The sequence below is a fragment of the Orycteropus afer genome, unplaced genomic scaffold (assembly GCF_000298275.1).
Source record: "Orycteropus afer afer isolate SDZICR_OR568_19922 unplaced genomic scaffold, OryAfe1.0 scaffold00181, whole genome shotgun sequence".
Taxonomy (NCBI): domain Eukaryota; kingdom Metazoa; phylum Chordata; class Mammalia; order Tubulidentata; family Orycteropodidae; genus Orycteropus; species Orycteropus afer.
Genome location: NW_006921768.1, coordinates 6,512,265 through 6,520,081, shown reverse-complemented (window position 1 = coordinate 6,520,081; position 7,817 = coordinate 6,512,265).

Below are 7,817 nucleotides of genomic sequence, written 5' to 3'. Positions count from 1 at the left end.
TTGAACCACCAGCCTTCTGGTTAGCAGTCAAGTGCCTTAGGCACTATGCTACCAGAGCTCCTACAAAAAATATAGAGGATGTATTATAGAATTAGGCAAAGAAAGTCAACATCCAACTGTATGACATTCAAGACAGTGAGAACTGAGAAGATAGAGGAGTGGAAATTATCAAAGAAATAGTAGGAGAAAATTTTTTCCACAATAGAAAGATGTGCTTTTCTAGTCTGAGAGGGGGAAGTGCTCATGCTCTCTCAAAGCAATGGAGAGTGTGGGGGGAATGACCACTGTCAAGAAATTTCCGAACATTGGACATAAAGGGATGATTTTGAAAGCTTCCGAAGGAGGTGGGGCAGGGAAGAAGCAAGTTGTCTACAAAAGACTAGGGATAGGAATGGCATTGGAATTCACAACTGCAACACTGTTGCCAGAAAATGATGGATATGCTTTCAAAATTCTTAGAATTACTTCAGATCTAGGGTTTTATGGTCAAATAGTCAAGTTGTGAGGTTAAAATGAAAACACTTTAAAAGATGCAAATTATTGAAAAACTATTTTCTGTGAGCTCTTTCTCAAGAATCTACCAGTTGATGTTGAACCAAAATGAACTGGTAAACCAAGAAAGAAAAGATATGGGATCTAGGAAACAGGAAACATAACTCAGGAGTGAGGTGAAGTTAATTCTTGAGATTATGGTGAAGTAAAACCCTAGGATTGTGGCTGGGAAGCAGGCCCAGGAAGCAAAATTTCTCAATTAGAGCAAGAGTATTTAAGGATTCTAGAAAGATTATTTTAATAAATCAAAAACACATTTACCTGCTGTTTTGAACATGTGGTGGAGAGTTTTATTTACGTTAGTGTGAGGGAATTTGGACATGAATTAGAGGAAAGTACAGAGGAAGAAAATTAAACAAATAAGAGGCATTAATTAAAGTCAGGGAAACAAAAAGTTATACAAAGAAATATTTTTCCATTACAAGCACATGATTCAGCTGTGTATTATTATATGGTAATGTTAATGTCAAATTAACATTTTTTAATATTAACTTAAGTAAAAATGTCATACACCTAAATTAGGCAAACGGAGGAAGGTGTATATAATAGAATTAAAGCTTCATCTTCCATAATTTGAAGTCAATAGGTATTAATATTAAAAATAAAAAATCAATGCTATATTAGAATTTAGAAATATAATGGTAAATACTAGAAGAAAAGTACTTAAATGTCACAACCTTTGGAGTGCACATATTAAGGGTAAGAAAAGGACAGAGTACAGATATTTTTTTTTTAAATGATAAATTTTACTAGTCTAATTGATTTAAATAGTTATTTGTTGTTGTTATTTGCCATCGAGTCGGACCGAACTCAAAGCGACCCCTCCTTGGGTTTCTGAGGCAGTATCACTATGGAAGTAGATTGCCCAATCTTCCTTCTGAGGAGTGGCTGGTGGGTTTGAACCACCAGCCTTCTAGTTAGCCGTCAAGTGCCTTAGGCACTATGCTACCAGAGCTCCTGATTTAAATAGAGACATCAGTAAATAAAGTTTAATATGCAATGGTGCCAAAAACTTGTACCAATCACAGATGGCTTGATTGAGCAAACTCATCCTTCTAGCTCAAATTCATACCACAAGATATAATAACCTTAACATTTTTTTTTTTCCATTGCAATTGCCAAGGAAAAATTAAGTGTGTTAGCTGGAAACTTGTGTCAATTTATATGAAGGATTCACATTTTCCAATGAATTATTTTTGCATATACAAAAACTCAGTGTGTTTTTCTGTCCTCAGGTGAGAGGAACTTACACAAGAGTAGTGGAAATATGAAAAGTACACAAATACAAATGAGGAAAAACTGTGATGGAAGAACATATTTATTCAGAAGAAGTGGATGGTGAAACTTGCTTCATTTTGTTCTGTACAGATCTAGCAAAATTATGTTAGGGATATAAATTGTTGTAGGATTGATTTCCATAAAACACAGCTCTGAGCAAGTCACCCTGGCACAAACACATCAATTCCTTCCCTATGCCTGCAAAACAAACCTAAACTTCTTACTTTGACATTTAGTGCTCTCTGTACTCTATCCCTAACACATTTCCCCTAAGTAATTTACTGCTCTTTTCCCTTGCATACCCTTCACTAGAGTCAAACTGAGATCCGGGCTGTTTCCCATATTCAACTCTCTTTTCTTTGTCTCCATGACTTTTTTTTTTTTTTTTTTCTTTCTTCTTGCTATTAACTCTGTTAGAAATGTCCTTTCTCCATCTCCAAAATATTCTTTTTGGCCATTTTCAGATCTTTTATAGATATGATTCTTGAAAGGATGAAAACCAAAAAATCCTCACTCACTGCTGTCAAGTCAGTCCCGAATCACAGCGACCCCTCCTTGGGCTTCTGATGTGGTATCTCTATGGAAATAGATTTCCCAGTCTTCCTTCCAAGGAGTGGCTGATGGGTTTGAACTCCAGCCTTCTGGTTAGCAGTCAAATGCCTTAGTCTCTATACCACCAGAGCTCCATCTTGAAAGATAGGGAAAAAAAGATACTTATTAGGATAGAAGGATACTTATTAGGTTTTGTAATTAGGAGGACTTCGGTTACTTTAGCAAAAAAATGCCAGTGGAGGGCTTGAAAGTTATAGAGATAATAAGAGATAAGTAAGAAATTGTTGTTGTTGTTAGGTGCCATCAAGTTGGTTCCAAGTCTTAGCAACCCTATGTGCAACAGAATGAAACACTGCCTACTCCTGACCATCCTCACAGTCCTTGCTATGCTTGAGCCCATTGTTGCACCACTGTGTCAATCCAGCTCATTGAGGGTTTCTCCCTTTTCACTGTCCCTCTCCTTTACTAAGCACGATATCCTTCTCTAGGGACTGGTCCCTTCTGACAACATGACCAAAGTACATGAGATGTAATTAGAGAAAGCAAGTAGAGATCTTTCTAAGTGTCCAGCAATTTTTTTCTTTTTTATTTCCCCATAAAGGACCAGACTGTATATATCTAGTCTTTATGGGCCATTCTATCTCTTTTGCAATTACTCATGTCTACTCATTCTGACCCATAGCAACATCTCCTTGGGTTTCCCTGGTGGTATCTCTACAGAGTAGATTGCCCAATCTTGCTTCTGAGGAGTGGCTGGTGGGTTTGAACTGCCAGCCTTCTGGTTAGCAGTCAAATGCGTTAGACCCTACACCACCAGAGCTTCCCCTACTCATGTAGCATGAAATCAGCCATAGTTAACACATAAATGAATGGGCATGAATGTGTTCTAATAAAATGAATCTGGCCCAAAGACCATCATATGCTGACCCTGTTCTAGGCTTTTCTAAAGTTATTACATAAGCCTCATCTAAAAGTTATATAACTGTGGCATCAGAGGCCCTATCTTTTCCCAGTGAAAGTCATAAAAAATGTAATCTTAGTTGGAACAACTCAGCAAAAACATACTTGAGCCCAAGAACTAAATCAGTTGAGCACAAAACAATATAATAATACTCAATGTTGGCATCACGAAATTAAAAAGCTAGTCAAATTCTCCCATTTTGCAGTTAGTAAAACTGAGGCCCAAAGAGGTATAGTGACAGAGAGTTTTGATGAGTCATTCATTGACTTGCTCAAGGCTTCGTAGCAGCTGAGCACACTAACTGTTTGCACCATTTTGACAGATGGATACTTATAGGGAACACAGAGATTATTCAGGTGAAGGGTGCATGTGAATAATATAGGCAGAGGTGACAAAGGGAAGAGCATGTGTGGAAATCAGCACGTGTGCAACTGAAGCAAAGAGAACATGGAGAGAAAAAATGGAGGGCAGAGGTATGTTGGGCAGTGTCTTGCCAGAATTTGGGCCATTTCCCGGGTTTGAAGGAAGAATGTGCCCACAGTTCTCTTGTCCTCCTTAGTCGTATTTATCCACTTCTCTACTTTATCATCTCTTAACGTCTCACAGGTTTGTATCATCATTTTCAAGGATGGGCAATTCTTTCCCTGTGTCTGTGCCACAGTGGATACCAACTATTTCACTTGTATTTTGAGGCAGAGAGAATATTTTACATAGAAGCCATTCATCTTTAGAATCCTTAAACTTGAAAAGAAGTGCTATGATTTTGCCAACTTTAGATTATTCATGCTCAGGACTGAAGGAAAGATAATTATTAAAATATTCATAGGCAATACAAAAATGTATGCATAATATTCATTATTTCAATTTATTTATTGATCAAATTATTAAAAAACACATGCTGTATGCCAGATATGGTTTAAAACATTTTTATAAATAGCAATTCATTTAATCCTTAGACTAACCCTACAGCGTGGGTACTATTATTACCATCCACATTTTCCATATAAAGAAACTGAGGGCCAGAGAGATGAAGTATACTGCTCAAGGTCATACAAATATTAAGTAACAAAGCTGAGATTCCAACTCAGGAATTAATAGCTCATAGTAGTCGCTAATTTGATTTCACTGATTTTCTTTACCGTGCCCAACATCTGGGGAGTGTTTTAAAGATTGGTCAGGTGCTAAAAACATTGTCAGGGATTTAAGGATCTGGCACTATAGATAACTTGAAAGCCCTCCAGCTACAAATACCAAGAATTACCCAATAAATTATAACTAACATCTTTATCAATGCATGACTGAACTGCTAAGAAAGGAAGGGAAATTGCTGTGGGCCAGAAATGAAGAGGGAACTAAAAATCAAGAAAGTGAACTCAAGAGTTGATACTATGTCTGCCCTGGGGGTATTTATCACTACTAATAATATAGATGCTTGGATTTAATGCTAGTTTAGGGGGAGGGAGAGTTGGCACTGGGAACCACACATTTAATAGTCTCACCTCTTCAGTATGAAAGAGGATTTCAGGCAAATGGAATTCTCAAAAACTGTGGGAAGGATTTTAAATTTATACAACCACTCTGGAAAGCAAAGTGACAATACCTCATGAATTTGAATGACCAAGCAATTTCTTTGCTAGGTTTATACCCTAGAGAAACTCTAGTCCATGAGAAAATCAGACATGAGGAAGAATTTTATTGCAGCATTGTTTGCATTAGTAAAACTTGGAACAGGAAAATGGATAAATAAACTGCACCATATTCATACAATGGAATATGCAGAGCAGTGAAAATCAATGTATTATAGACATGTATCATAGAGGATAATTCTCAAAAGCTTAACTTCTGTGGAAAAGAAAAGTTACAGAATATTTGTGTGCCAGTAAGCCTAAATGTTTAAATATAGGGATCAGAAAGAATTTAAAAAAAAAAAAAAAAAAAAAAGTTGTAATCCTTAGCTTCAAGAAAGAACGTAAAACAAAAAAGACTTCTAGTTAACCAGTTTCTGTGGAATTGACTCTGATCCTGGAGACCTCATGGGTGTCAGACCAGAGCTGTGGTCTACAGGGCTTTCAATGGCTGATTTTTAGGTAGCAGGTTGCCAGGCCTTTCTTCTGAGGCATCCATGGGTGGACTGGAAGTACTGCTGCCTTTGGTTAGTAGCTCAGTGTGTTAACATTTGTGCTTCCCAGGGACTCCTGCAAAAGGGAAGGATTCATGTTCTAAAGGGATCAGCTTTATACTTTGATAAGCATGCTCCACCAGCTTTCACCATAAATTCCCAAGGCCATGTTTCAGGCACAGACCAGAATTCTGTACTCTTTTTGGTTCCTGGAAGATGCATCAGAGCCTCAGTTTGCTTTCCTTTCTCTCATATTGTTAATTGTCAGCATTTATTCTCTCTCATTTAGCTCTTGGCAGAGAATGATTGTAGGGCAGTATGTGGTTTACCCCAACACACACTTTCCTTACTTCTCCTAAGGAAAACATACAACCAGGGGAGCTTTGCTGCAATTAGATATCAAACGTTTTGGCTGAAGTAAAAACTTCATTTAAAGATAAAACAAACTTTGATCCATTTCATGCATACCAAAAATCAAATTAATCAATATTGGACATCAAATGATCTTTTCTTTAGTTATAAAAAGACAATGTACTACTCTTTTAAACTAGGCACATGGAACTTATAATATGTTAATTACTTTATCTTGACATGCACATGTAGTGTCAAATAAAAATTTAAATTTGTTAGACTATTAACACTAACTTTCAAGTTAGATTTTTTTTTTCTGTCTTTTTTCCTTGTTCTCAAAATCGGCATATGAAGTCTCTTAACATTAAATATTAACCAATAAAAAGATATCATTTAAATCTCCATTTTCTATAAGTGGTAGAATGGTGACATGGACACTGTTATGGGTTAAATTGTGTCTCTCCCCAAAATATGTTGATGTCCTAATCTCCAGTTCCTACCTACCAAAAACAAACAAACAAATAAACAAAAACAAATTCATTGCTGTGAGTCAGATTCAAAGCATAGAAACCCCTCCTTGGGTTTCCAAGGCAGTATCACTACAGAAGTAGATTGCCCCATCTTCCTTCTGAGGAGTGGCTGATGGGTTTGAACCGCCAGCCTTCTGTTTAGCAGTCAAATGACTTAGGCACTATGTTACCAGAACTCCTTCCTATGTGACCTTATTTGGAAATAGGTCTTTGTAGATATAAGTAATTAACATGAGGTCATATTGTACTAGGGCTCTAATATGACTGTGTCCTTATAAAAAGAGGAAAAGAGATGTAGAGACTGAGAGAGACACAGGGGGACAGCCATCGGGAGCTGGAGGCAGAGATTGGAGTTGATACTGCCAAGAGCCAGGGAACGCCTGAGGCTATCAGAAGCTGGGGAGACAAGAAAGAATGAATCTTCCCTAGAGTCTTCAGAGAGAACATGGCCCTGTTGTTAAAGCCTGAATTTAGACTTCTAGCCTCCAGAACTCCGAGAGAATAAATTTCTGTTGTTTTATGCCACCTACTTTGTGGTAATTTGTTATGGCAGCCCTAGGAAACTAATATAGCAGCTATTTTAAACTAAGAGGTGATACCATGAAGAAAGTCAGTCTGGCTTTTTTGGGGGGTCAGAGCTTGGCTACCTTTGAAAATGGGGGGAAAGAAGAGGAGAAAAGACAGATTATCTCTAAAATACTTTCCAGTATAATCAACAAAAACAGAGTTAATATTTATTGAGCAGGCATTGTGTTAAGTGCTTAACATATATTATCTCCCTTAACCTTCACAACCTTACTATACAGTTCTGTTAGTACTGTTTTATTTTATGTCTGAGAGATAAAGGGCTTAGAGAGCAGTTTGTCAAAATCCACAAAGTTGGTATGTACTAGAACAGGATTAAAATCCATGGAAGTCTGACTCTACAGTCCATATTCTAAGCATTTTCTAATATCACTTCTTTTATCCTAAAAATGGTAATAAATAATTTAAAAAATTATATTTCAGTGTGAAAACACATGCCTATTTATATCATTGAAACAATGATTGATCAGTTGCATTACAAGTATGCTAAATGACATTCATTGAATACTCTCCTAGAGAGAAATAACTTTGAAAATAAAAATGTTAGAAAAATAATTGAAGGCCTTGAGGTGTTAGTGTGTATTCAAATTGGTCCTGCCGGATAAAATGAAGGGAAGGCCAGGTGGTGCAGTGGTTAAGTGCTTGGCTGCCAACCAAAAGTCTGGTGGTCCAAACCCATCACGGTTTATGGAAGAAAGTTGTGACAGTCTATTTCCATAAGGATTATAGCCTTGGAAACCATATGGTGCAGTTCTACTCAGCCCTATAGGGTCGCTCTGAGTTGGAATCACCTTGATGGCAATGAGTTTGGTTTTTTAATAAAATGAAAGAACATATGCTTTTGCTTCAGACTGACTTGGACTGAAATTTTCACTTTTCCACCAACTTC